General features: G+C 34.8%; 1 protein-coding gene across 1 annotated transcript in view; it reads right to left on the bottom strand.

The window, feature by feature from the left end:
* Positions 1 to 12808, bottom strand: part of KCND2 (potassium voltage-gated channel subfamily D member 2) — a 478865-nt gene that overhangs the window by 397758 nt on the left and 68299 nt on the right. The gene's annotated exons all lie outside the window — the stretch shown is intronic.

The following is a 12808-nucleotide window of genomic DNA, read 5'->3' as shown; positions in this document are numbered from 1 at the left end:
ATTAATTTTACTTGCAGTATATGTTAAAAAGGTGTTCAGCTACAGGTTATCATGTGAATAGAAATCTGTCCCTAAGTTGAAATTTCCTAAGAAGTTGAGGTAAGAAATAACATGGACATATTATAAGCATAAACATTCTGAAATCAAACACACTGATTAAAAATTCACAGGACTGTCTCTAAATTATCTAATAAAAGAGTCATCATGCTGAAATAATCATTATCAGCTTTTCTACCTTTATTATCTGTTCTTGTCTGCTTCAGAAAAATTAGAAAATTAAATGCAAAATCTTTCCATTACTGCACTGTTAAAGCTGTAAATTTAAAAACAAATCAGACTTTCACCAATGGACAGATCATCCAAAATGAAGATAAATAAGGAAATACAAGCTTTAAATGATACATTAAACAAGATGGACTTAGTTGATATTTATAGGACATTCCATCCAAAAACAACAGAATACACATTCTTCTCAAGTGCTCAAGGAACATTCTCCAGGATAGATCATATGTTGGGTCACAAATCAAGCCTTGGTAAATTTAAGAAAATTGAAATTGTATCAATTATCTTTTCCGACCACAACGTTGTGAGACTAGATATCAATTACAGGAAAATATCTGTAAGAATACAAACACATGGAGGCTAAACAACACACTACTTAACAACCAAGAGATCACTGAGGAAATCAAAAAATACCTAGAAACAAATGACAATGAAAACATGACGACCCAAAACCTATGGAATGCAGCAAAAGCTGCTAAGAGGGAAGTTTATAGCAATACAATCCTATCTTAAGAAACAAGAAACATCTCAAATAAACAACCTAACCTTACACCTAAAGCAATTAGAGAAAGAAGAACCAAAAAAACCCCAAAGTTAGCAGAAGAAAAGAAATCATAAAGATCAGATCAGAAATACATGAAAAAGAAATGAAGGAAACGATAGCAAAGATCAATAAAACTAAAAGCTGGTTCTTTGAGAAGATAAACAAAATTGATAAACCATTAGCCAGACTTATCAAGAAAAAAAGGGAGAAGACTCAAATCAATAGAATTAGAAATGAAAAAGGAGAAGTAACAATTGACACTGCAGAAATACAAAGAATTATGAGAGATTACTACAAGAAACTCTATGCCAATAAAATGGACAACCTGGAAGAAATGGACAAATTCTTAGAAATGCACAACCTTCTGAGACTGAACCAGGAAGAAATAGAAAATATGAGCAGACCAATCACAAGCACTGAAATTGAAACTGATTAAAAATCTTCCAACAAACAAAAGCCCAGGACCAGATGGCTTCACAGGCGAATTCTATCAAACATTTAGAGAAGAGCTAACACCTATCCTTCTCAAGCTCTTCCAAAATATAGCAGACGGAGGAACACTCCCAAACTCATTCTACGAGGCCACCGTCACCCTGATACCAAAACCAGACAAATATGTCACAAAGAAATAAAACTACAGGCCAATATCACTGAGGAACATAGATGTGAAAATCCTCAACAAAATACTAGCAAACAGAATCCAACAGCACATTAAAAGGATCATACACTATGATCAAGTGGGGTTTATCCCAGGAATGCAAGGATTCTTCAATATACGCAAATCAATCAACGTGATACACCATATTAACAAATTGAAGGAGAAAAACCATATAATCATCTCAATAGATGCAGAGAAAGCTTTCAACAAAATTCAACACCCATTTATGATAAAAAAAACCCTCCAGAAAGTAGGCATAGAGGGAACTTTCCTCAACATAATAAAGGCCATATATGACAAACCCACAGCCAACAACGTCCTCAATGGTGAAAAACTGAAACCATTTTCACTAAGATCAGAAAAAGACAAGGTTGCCCACTCTCATCACTATTATTCAAAATAGTTTTGGAAGTTTTAGCCACAGCAATCAGAGAAGAAAAAGAAATAAAAGGAATCCAAATTGGAAAAGAAGAAGTAAAGCTATCACTGTTTGCAGATGACATGATACTATACGTAGAGAATCCTAAAGATGCTACCAGAAAACTACTAGAGCTAATCCATGAATTTGGTAAAGTAGCAGGATACAAAATTAATGCACAGAAATCTCTTGCATTCCTATACACCAATGATGAAAAATCTGAAAGTGAAATTAAGAAAACACTCCCATTTACCATTGCAACAAAAAGAATAAAATATCTAGGAATAAACCTACCTAAGGAGACAAAAGACCTGTATGCAAAAAATTATAAGACACTGATGAAAGAAATTAAAGATGATATAAATAGATAGAGAGATATACCATGTCCTTGGATTGGAAGAATCAACATTGTGAAAATGACTCTACTACTCAAAGCAATCTACAGATCCAGTGCAATCCCTATCACACTACCACTGGCATTTTTCACAGAACTAGAACAAAAAATTTCACAATTTGTGTGGAAACACAAAAGACCCCGAATAGCCAAAGCAATCTTGAGAAAGAAAAACAGAGCTGGAGGAATCAGGCTCCCGGACTTCAGACAATACTACAAACCTACAGTAATCAAGATAGTATGGTACTGGCACAGAAACAGAAATATAGATCAATGGAACAGGATAGAAAGCCCAGAGATAAACCCACGCACATATGGTCACCTTATCTTTGATAAAGGAGGCAAGAATATACAATAGAGAAAAGACAGCCTCTTCAATAAGTGGTGCTGGGATAACTGGACAGCTACATGTAAAAGAATGAATTTAGAACACTCCCTAACACCATACACAAAAATAAACTCAAAATGGATTAAAGACCTAAATGTAAGGACAGACACCATCAAACTCTTAGAGGAAAACATAGGCAGAATACTCTACGACATAAATCACAGCAAGACCCTTTTTGACCCACCTCCTGGAGAAATGGAAATAAAAACAAAAATAAACAAATGGGACCTAATGAAACTTAAAAGCTTTCGCACAGCAAAGGAAACCATAAACAAGACAAAAAGACAACCCTCAGAATGGGAGAAAATATTTGCAAATGAAGCAACTGACAAAGGATTAATCTCCAAAATTTACAAGCAGCTCATGCAGCTCAACGTTAAAAAAACAACCAACTCAATCCAAAAATGGGCAGAAGACCTACACAGACATTTCTCCAAAGAAGATATACAGATTGCCAACAAACACGTGAATGAATGCTCAACATCATTAATCATTAGAGAAATGCAAATCAAAACTACAATGAGGTATCATCTCACACCGGTCAGAATGGCCATCATCGAAAAATCTACCAACAGTAAATGCTGGAGAGGGTGTGGAGAAAAGGGAACTCTCTTGCACTGTTGGTGGGAATGTAAATTGATACAGCCACTATGGAGAACAGTATGGAGGTTCCTTAAAAAACTAAAAATAGAACTACCATACGACCCAGTAATCCCACTACTGGGCATATACCCTGAGAAAACCATAATTCAAAAAGAGTCATGTACCAAAATGTTCATTGCAGCTCTATTTACAATAGCCAGGACATGGAAGCAACCGAAGTGTCCATCAACAGATGAATGGATAAAGAAGATGTGGCACATATATACAATGGAATATTACTCAGCCATAAAAAGGAACGAAACTGAGTTATTTGTAGTGAGGTGGATGGACCTAGAGACTGTCATTCAGAGTGAAGTAAGTCAGAAAGAGCAAAACAAATACTGTATGCTAACACATATATATGGAATCTAAAAAAAAATATGGTCATGAAGAACCTTGAGGCAAGATGGGAATAAGGACACAGACCTACTAGAGAATGGACTTGAGGATATGGGGAGGGGGAAGGGTAAGCTGTGATAAAGTGAGAGAGTGGCATGGGCATACATACACTACCAAACGTAAAATAGATAGCTAGTGGGAAGCAGCCACATAGCACAGGGAGATCAGCTCGGTGCTTTGTGACCACCTAGAGGGGTGGGATAGAGAGGGTGGGAGGGAGGGAGATGCAAGAGGGAAGAGATATGGGGACATATGTATATGTATAACTGATTCACTTTGTTATACAGCAGAAACTAACACACCATTGTAAAGCAATTATACTCCAATAAAGATGTTAAAAAAAAAAGATAAAAACAAATCAGAGAATATGAAAGTTAAGATCCTGTTAGTAACATTAACTTGTCTGACATTGATTATATATAATTCCACTATTGCTGGTTAGTGTTCTAAGTGTACACTTTATTATAAGGCATAAGAAATGTAAAGAAATTATTGCTGTTATTAAAACTCTAACTTTTCACTCCCCTGAGTTATGAAGGTTGAAATCTGCAATCTTAACATTGTATTAGCATGAGATTCTGGAATTTAATGAAATAAACTGGTTGACAAAACGAACTATGCTCACTCAATAAAAATGATGTCTGTTTTCTTGAATGGAACACTTAGAGCACCTCATTTAATGGTAACAGATGAAAACTTTAATAATTTAGTAGTTTTTATAAACACTGATAAAGTTACCTCATAAAACGATATTATTGTATATACCTACAAAATCTGTAAAATAATATTATATCAAGTTATCAAAATTCTTATCCATTAAATAATGGAGACAAATTCATATACAGTATAGTGTTATCTACCTGTCAAATATATAATTAATTCAATTACTGTTATTGCATTTGTAAAGGAACTAAAAAAGCACTTGATGGAAGGAATAATAAATAACATTAAGATCCCATTGTTCTTATGAAGTCGGTAATGAACTACAGACTAAAAGGAATAAAAGATAGAAAAACAAACATAAATGATAAGTAAAATTTAAAATAAAAAAAATAATAAAATAAAATTAAACCCCCCAAGAGGGCCAGAATCTTTGCAGGGTTTGTTCAGTGATACATAAAGTATATAGAACAGTATCTGGGCTATAATAGCTGCTCAGAAACATTTGTTGAATAAATTAACTTGGATGGTATCTTCAATAATACAGAAGTTCAAAAGCTCCTCTTTATAGATAGTGAGAGTCCTTGAGAAAGGTTTAACAGCAGGGCAAATTTGAGTAACCAGCATAGCAACTATGCACTCCAAAAAAAAAAAAAAAGACCAACAAAATCAAGTATTTCCACAATGAAAATCCATCCAAGGATACTATCTGAGACTAGTGGCTGCACTTCAGGCTATTTTACTCATAGTTACCTCATGGGGATAAACATCGAAGGTAGGTGCATTAAATTCAGAAAGACACTATTAAAATGATCACATTCCCTAGGAAAGCATCATGTGTGTGGGGTGGGGGAGTAGCTCATACATGATACGGTGATGGTGGTGTTGGTGATGATGGTGGTGATGATGATGGTCTCATATTTCCCACACCACTTGAGATGTTCATCTAATTAATCCCTGAGAAGCATCAGGAAAGCATGGTGAGTCTTCCTTAGGTGGATGCAAAAGGACAAAACTAAATCTCTTAAGAGGATTGAGAAAGAGGTAATGGCAAGTAGTATAAGCCTCCCATAAACGGGAGACATGGTGAGATGTTAACAGAGTGGAATGATACCCATTCTAGAGTGGGTCAATTAAAATTATTCTTTGGAACCTATAGCACAAATATATATGTCAACTTGTTTATTCACGTATTCAACAAATATTTATTGAGTATTTGGTATATTATTATGGGCCCTCTAGGCAGGCTATGCATGTTCAAGTCCTACTCTACTGCCAGTGATATGCCGATGAGTAAGGCACAGCATCTGCCTTCTAAGGATATTATAATAAACTACAGGAATTAAGAAGCAACAGTTAATACACATAAACTTAGAAATATACAATCTTATATTTCTAAAAAGTACAGATATGATTAATCCCTAAACATACCTTTAATAATGGCTAAAGCACATCTATTAAGGTGCAGCCAGATAGGACCCTTTCACTTTGGTCTTTCATATTCTTTGTTAGAAAGAATGCTGGATCTAGGAGACTGCATTTACTCACAATGAGGTTGTGAGGTATGTTTTGATCAGGTTTTATGGAGGATAGAGCACGCTGGCTGCTCTGATCTCTGTTTATGTCAGAGGAACTATGTCTCAGCTACCTTGCATGTACAAAAATGGTTAGTGCTAAACTCCTGACTCAGATAAGACCTGACCTTTATCTCGCAAGATATATATTATCTTTGTCAAGGCACATGAGCCCACTTTGTTTGGTTCTAAATTGATAGCCTTTTCAATCTTTTAATATCATTTGAACAACAAAATAATCATTAGAGGCTTTAGTAACACAATCAGCAACGGCTTCTTAAAGTTCGATTCAGAAAGACCTCCAAGAGCTGCCAGCATCCCCAGAAGCCATGTCTCTGTTAGCCCTTTTAGGGAGGTGTCTTAGTCTGTTCAGGCTGCTATAACAAAATACCACAGACCGGGTGGCTTATTACAACAAAAATTTATTTCTCACAGTTCACTCGTTATCTGGTGAGAGCCTGCCTTCTGGTTCAGAGATGGCACCTTCTAGATGGCACCCCTCACGTGGTGGAAGGGGCAAACTAGTTCTTTGGGGTATCTTTTTATAAGGGCTCTGCCATCAAGACATAATCACCTCCCAAATGCCCCACCTCCCAATACCAATCCCCTTGAGAGTTAGGATTCCAACAAAGGAATTCTGGGGGGGCGGGGACACAAACATTCAGTCCATAACAGGAGGAAAACTGTGGCCAGACTCATCTGTAACAATCACTTCATTCTGTAGAATGGTGGTGTGTAGGACACCTAAGAGAAATCTTCACCATATTTGAAATCAAAGAGGCAGCATTATAGTGTTCAATAATTTCCTATTTATCTTCATCTAGAAAATGTACTTTTTAGTGTCAAACATGAGAGCTTCCTTCTTGAGCTTACTCAGCTCCTTAATGCAGTTGCTGCTGAGTTTGCAAATCCACGTAAGTGAAGGGTCCACATGCAGAAGTTAAAAAGCTGGGTAAGAATGAGGCCTCTTTGTTTTCATAACTGTATATACACAGCCCAAAACCTGTTAGGACTACTTGAGTATTTTAAGCGCTGGAAGACCCTGATAATGAGTTTAAGAACTATTTACTGGAAGACCAAAAAAAGGCTTGGAAAATCTTCAAAGCAACAGATCATATAGATGCTAGTTAACATTTTTGAGTTTAAACCCTCTTAGAAACAACTTATTCAAAACAATGTAAAGATTTGGACTTAACTACTTGGGTAAATGTCGCTCATACTATAGTTTCAGTGAAAAATAGTTATGGGACGCTGAAGGCCACAAACATATTTCATCCAGTTTTATTGCCTCACATTTCCCCATTGAACTATGTCTTTGAGGGAAAGAACTATGTGGGAAATAACCTCTCATATCCTCCTCTTTTCCAGAGCAGAGCAAAAATAGCACTTAGCACGTACAACAGAAATGACAGCTCTTATTAATAATGCTCATATCAGTCAGTGAAATATCTAAAAGAAGTTTCTCTCACATTTTCATCAAGACAGTGTGCTAGATTACATAATAAAGAGACCAAGGCACCAGTCAGGCAGGAGCAGTATAAAGAAATTTAGAGAGAGAAAGACAGAAACAGAGAAGAAGAGAGATTGAGAAAGAGAGATGAGAAAAAGAGAGATAAAGGCAGAAAATTCTGAAGAAACTACTTACTTTCATAATAAATATACATTTTTCTCATATTTGGAAAAGTTTAAATTTTACAGTTGAAATTGTCTTTTCATTTTTATTAAATATGGAATGGGGCAACATAATCTGTTCTGGGTTTATGGACTTGAAAGCCATAATCTCAGCCTTGTCAAGATAAGCATTAACAACTAATATTTTAAAATAGAATTAATTAGTGATTCACACTCTCATTTTCCTTCCAGGACAAAGACTCTTCTTCCCGATTCCATTAACATCTCAACTACTGGATTTCCTCTGATTTTTTTCAAAAAACATTTTGAGTGACACAATCAACAGAGTGAAAAGGCAACCTAAAGAATGGTGGAAAATATTTGCAAATCATATATCTAAAAGCTGTTAATATTTAGAATATATAGAGAACTAAAACCAACAACAACAACAAAAACCCCAAATAACTCAATTAAGAAATGGGCAAAGAACTTGAATAGACATTTTTTTCACAGAAGATTACAAATATGAAAACATGGAGCATATGAAAACATGCTCAACATCACTAATTGTTGGAAAAATGCAAATCAAAACCACAATGAGATACCACTTATACCCGTCAGGATGGCTACGATCAGAAAAACATAAAATAATCAATGTTAGGGAGAATGTGGAGAAATTGGAACTCTTCGGCACTGCTAGTGGAAATGTAAAATGGTGCAGCCACTATGGAAAACAGTATAGTGATTCTTCAAAAAATTAAAAATAGAATTACCATATATTCAGCAATTCCATTTCTGTGTATATATCCAAATGAACTGAAAGTAGGGTCTCTAAGAGATATCTGTACATGTATGTTCATAGCAGCAATATTCATAACAGTTAAAAGGTAGAAATGTCCATGGATGTATGAATGGTTAAATAAAATGTGGTATATACATAAAATAGAATATTATTCAGCCTTTAAAGGAAGGAGATTCTGACCACATGGCTGAACTTTGAGGACATTATGCTACGAGAAATAAGCCAATAAAAAATATTGTATGACTCCACTTACATGAGAGACCTAGAGTAGTCAAATTCATAGAAAGTAGAATGGTGGTTGCCAGGGAACGGAGGAGAGGAAAACTGGGAGTTGTTGTTGTTTAAATTTTTTTAATTTAATTTATTTTTTTATACAGCAGGTTCTTATTAGTTATCTGTTTTATACATATTAGTGTATATACATCAATCCCAGTCTCCCAATTCATCCCACCACCACCACCCCCCCCGCCACTTTCCCCCATTGGTGTCCATAAGTTTGTTCTCTACATGTGTCTCTATTTCTGCTCTGCAAACTGGTTCATCTGTACCATTTTTCTAGATTCCACATATACGTGTTAATATACGATATTTGTTTTTCTCTTTCTGACTTACTTCACTCTGTATGACAGTCTCTAGATCCATCCACGTCTCTACAAATGACCCAATTTCGTTCCTTTTTATGGCTGAGTAATATTCCATTGTATATATGTACCACATCTTCTTTACCCATTCGTCTGTCGATGGGCATTTAGCGGGAGTTGTTTAATGGATATAGAGTTTGTTTTGCAGGATGAAAAGGTTCTGGAGATTGGCTGCACAATAATTTAAATATATTTAACAATACTGAATTACACACTTAAAAATGGTTAAGATGATAAATTTAATGTAATATGTATTGTACCACAATTAAAAATAATCCAGACTTTAGTAAAAAAAAAATTTGAAATGTCTCAATCTTACAACTTATGTGGCAGAAAAGCATACTGCCAGGTGAAAAATATATGACCAACTATGTTCAAATAGGGTCGAAAGAATCAATCAAATGCTCATTCCTCAAATTTTAGTACTTTTTATCCAGCCAGTTCTCCTAAATTTTAAGCATCTGAACTATACTGTTTTGGTTCTCCAAAGATTCTCTCAGAAATATCTGCATAAAATTATGCATTTTTTAAGATAAGAGAAAGTTCTGCTCATTTCTCTTTTAATCTTTGATCTATTCATACTTTAAGAGCAATTCAACATTTCTTACCCTGTGGGGGGGTCTTCTCTCTATGACTGTGCTGAACACTCTTTCCTGTGGTCTACCATTATGGAGTACAAGTAACTCATTGATTGAGTTTACTGCCCAATTACCTTTTTACTATCTGTGAGCTCCTTAAGGGTAAGGATGCTTCCTCTTCATCTATGTGTCCCAAGAACTCAGCAGAGAGCCAGGCAAGAAATAAAAGTTTAGTATTTATTTACGGGATAACGGTGAAGCTAACTCTTGTAAAACCATCTTATTAAATAATTGAGAAATTAGTTCCTCTTAGAGATCAGAACTATGGGGGGGATAAAAGCCCACTTGCTCCTTCATTTTACTAAATATTATTTTACCAAAAAATAAAATATAATTTTGTTTTTCTTTTTTGATTTGAATGTCAAGAAACTAAATGCCAAAAGTTTGTCCTAAATAAAAGTTTACCCCTAGCATTAGTAACCTAGTATGAGTAATCTGGTATTATTACACCAATACCGCATCCTGTCTTATCCTTGCATCCATGCTACTGTAACATTATCTTGTTATAAACTATCTCAAGTCTATTTCAGAAGGAAGTGAGATATGATTAAAATATGTAAAATATGCAATATAAGGCTAAATATGAAGGTGCTGCTTCAAAGTTGTCTTTAGTTTCTTTTCTTTGTTCCATGAATAATGTCTCCCACATTTCCGTAGAATCCTAAACAGCTGCGCTCTCATTACTGCAATATCTGTTCTTATATGCTTTATCTTGTCTGGTTCAGTTCTGAGTAGGCGGTATAGTCTGTTCTCCATAATTTGTTTTCTAATGTATATCCACTTGTGTGTCATATTAGTTATTCTATTTTTCCTTAAACTGCAGCTAAATTAAGCTATTTTTCAAAGTAATAGGACAACCTAATGAAGACCCTTTCTATGTAAGATATGCACACTTTAGCTGGTATAATTAAGACAACAGAAAATATGATTTCCTTCATAACAATCTTAAACTGCAGAATTTAGGAGATCTATATCTAGATTTAGATTTAGGATAAGCTGTGATGCTTTAGAAAAGTCTTTTGACTCCTTAGGACTAGATTACCTCAAAAGTTCTTTCCAAGTCTAAAATTATGGATCTATCAGTAATGTCTAGAATGATAGTTGAGGTGCTAAGCCCTTGCCTGGAAATAAGCATAAGTACTCATCAGTTTATACAATGCTTTCTATAAAAAGAAGCTACCCTGAATATCATGTTAAAATAGTTCTTTATTCAGATTAACATAAAATAAAAAATTCAAGCTGTAGAATGCCAGATTATGCTTGCATTTGCTATGAACTTCTTAATTAAGTATATTGTCAACATTATACTACTTTCAATACAACATAGTTGCAAATATGGCTTCTCAATAATCACACAATTTCTCACCTTGGTATCCAGTACAGACATTAGTCTGGTCCAACTTATATACCCAATCAATATATGAGGATTTCTTAAGCCTTAGTTATTAAAGCCAATTTCCCCCTCAGACTAATTTCATCGCTGAAATATACTGCAAGTTTATTCCTACTCTCACTGTTATTTGCTCCTTGAAAAACATATCAGACCCTTTCCTGACAAACCAAATACCCTGAGTTTTGCAAGGCCTACCTGGATCGTTCATATCTTCTGTGAAGCATTTATCGGGCTATCTAGTACTCAGACAGCTTAAAATGACCTATCCATTTTCTACATTTTTGTAGTACCACAGAATTCATACCTAACTTCTAATTTAACATCTAGTAATACATCAACTCCAGAATAGAGCAGCTAATTCATCCATAAGCACATATCCTACTTCTTGCCACACGTTTAGACTGCATTGCCCAACCTCTTTGCATCTGGGTGAACCTTATGACTAGTTCTGGCCAATGCCATGTGGGCAAATACAACGTTCAACTACTCTGACGCCTGGCCTATAAAACTTTAAAAATCTTTCATGCACTTTCCTCCTTTGTATTTTTCTTCTGGCTGTACACAGAGGATTCAATAAGGATTATAAGCTTCTAGGTGATCACAAAGGTCCTAAGTACCTCCATGAATGAAGGGATGGAATGAAGCTCCTCCCTCTGCCCCAATATACAACTTTATATGGTATCCTTGTTTTTCTTAGGTCTTTTTTTACTTCCCTCATTGACCATAAATGACTGAGAATATATCTCAATGCTTTTTGAAATTCTGTATATAAGCAAATACAATTAATAACATTCATTCAACATGAGCATATTTTAATAGAAAATGCATATTGTCTTTAGATTTATACTATCATCATTCAATAATATGCATTCCATATTCATAAAATATTCTAAATATTTAATTATTTTTTAAAATTGCATACTATTCAATGATCATGCTAATCATACATCTGCATAATTTTAAAAAGTAAAAGAAAAAATTAACACTTTAGTATTCACTATGAAAGAGAATAATGGCCAGATTTTCTTCTGATTGTTGTTCTCTGTAGATGCTATAATAAGTAATATAAAGCTAGAAATTGAAAAAAGAAAATCTGTAAGAGTCCATGAACACATTCTCAAGTCACTGAAATAACACACAGTTGGTGTATGAATGAGTTCATGAATCATTTATCAGTGGTGACAGAAATAGAAATTATTTCCCTCAGAAGTCTATCTTTGCTACAGTACCCTGTAAATATGTTCAATATTTGAATCTGTACTTTTAGGGAGGGAACTAACATTAATTGAAGGCTTATTCTGTGCCAGGTGCTTTACATAAATCATTGTACTTACCCCTCACAACAACTCCTTGAGGTAGTTGTTTTTATCCCCATTGCAGAGATGAAATACCTTAATGAAGAAAGAACGCAGCTCACAAATGGCAGAGTCCTGGAACCCACACCTGCCTTATTCTTTCATACTTTTTCTCTCTAACACAGAATTCTCTCTAGCATCTCTCATCTATGTACTTTTTCACAACACTTTGTGTTTAAAGTACTTTACTTCTCTATTCTAAATATCAACATAAAAGTTCAAACAGTTATAATTATTTAGTGAGTTTCAACACTATGCTAGACAGAATAAAGTTTTTAAACTCATGTGAGAGTTTGCCTTTTATGAAAGGTCACATTGAAAGATGTCCACTTCCATTATAGATGATCGTTTCTATACCATTTTTCTCCTCTCCTCCCTGTAAATCCTGGCTTTTAATCTCCTGTCATCA

Source organism: Eubalaena glacialis, chromosome 8 (genome assembly GCF_028564815.1).
Source record: "Eubalaena glacialis isolate mEubGla1 chromosome 8, mEubGla1.1.hap2.+ XY, whole genome shotgun sequence".
Lineage (NCBI taxonomy): Eukaryota > Metazoa > Chordata > Mammalia > Artiodactyla > Balaenidae > Eubalaena > Eubalaena glacialis.
Note: the sequence above shows the minus strand (reverse complement) of the source record. Positions and strands in the feature narration are given on the sequence as shown.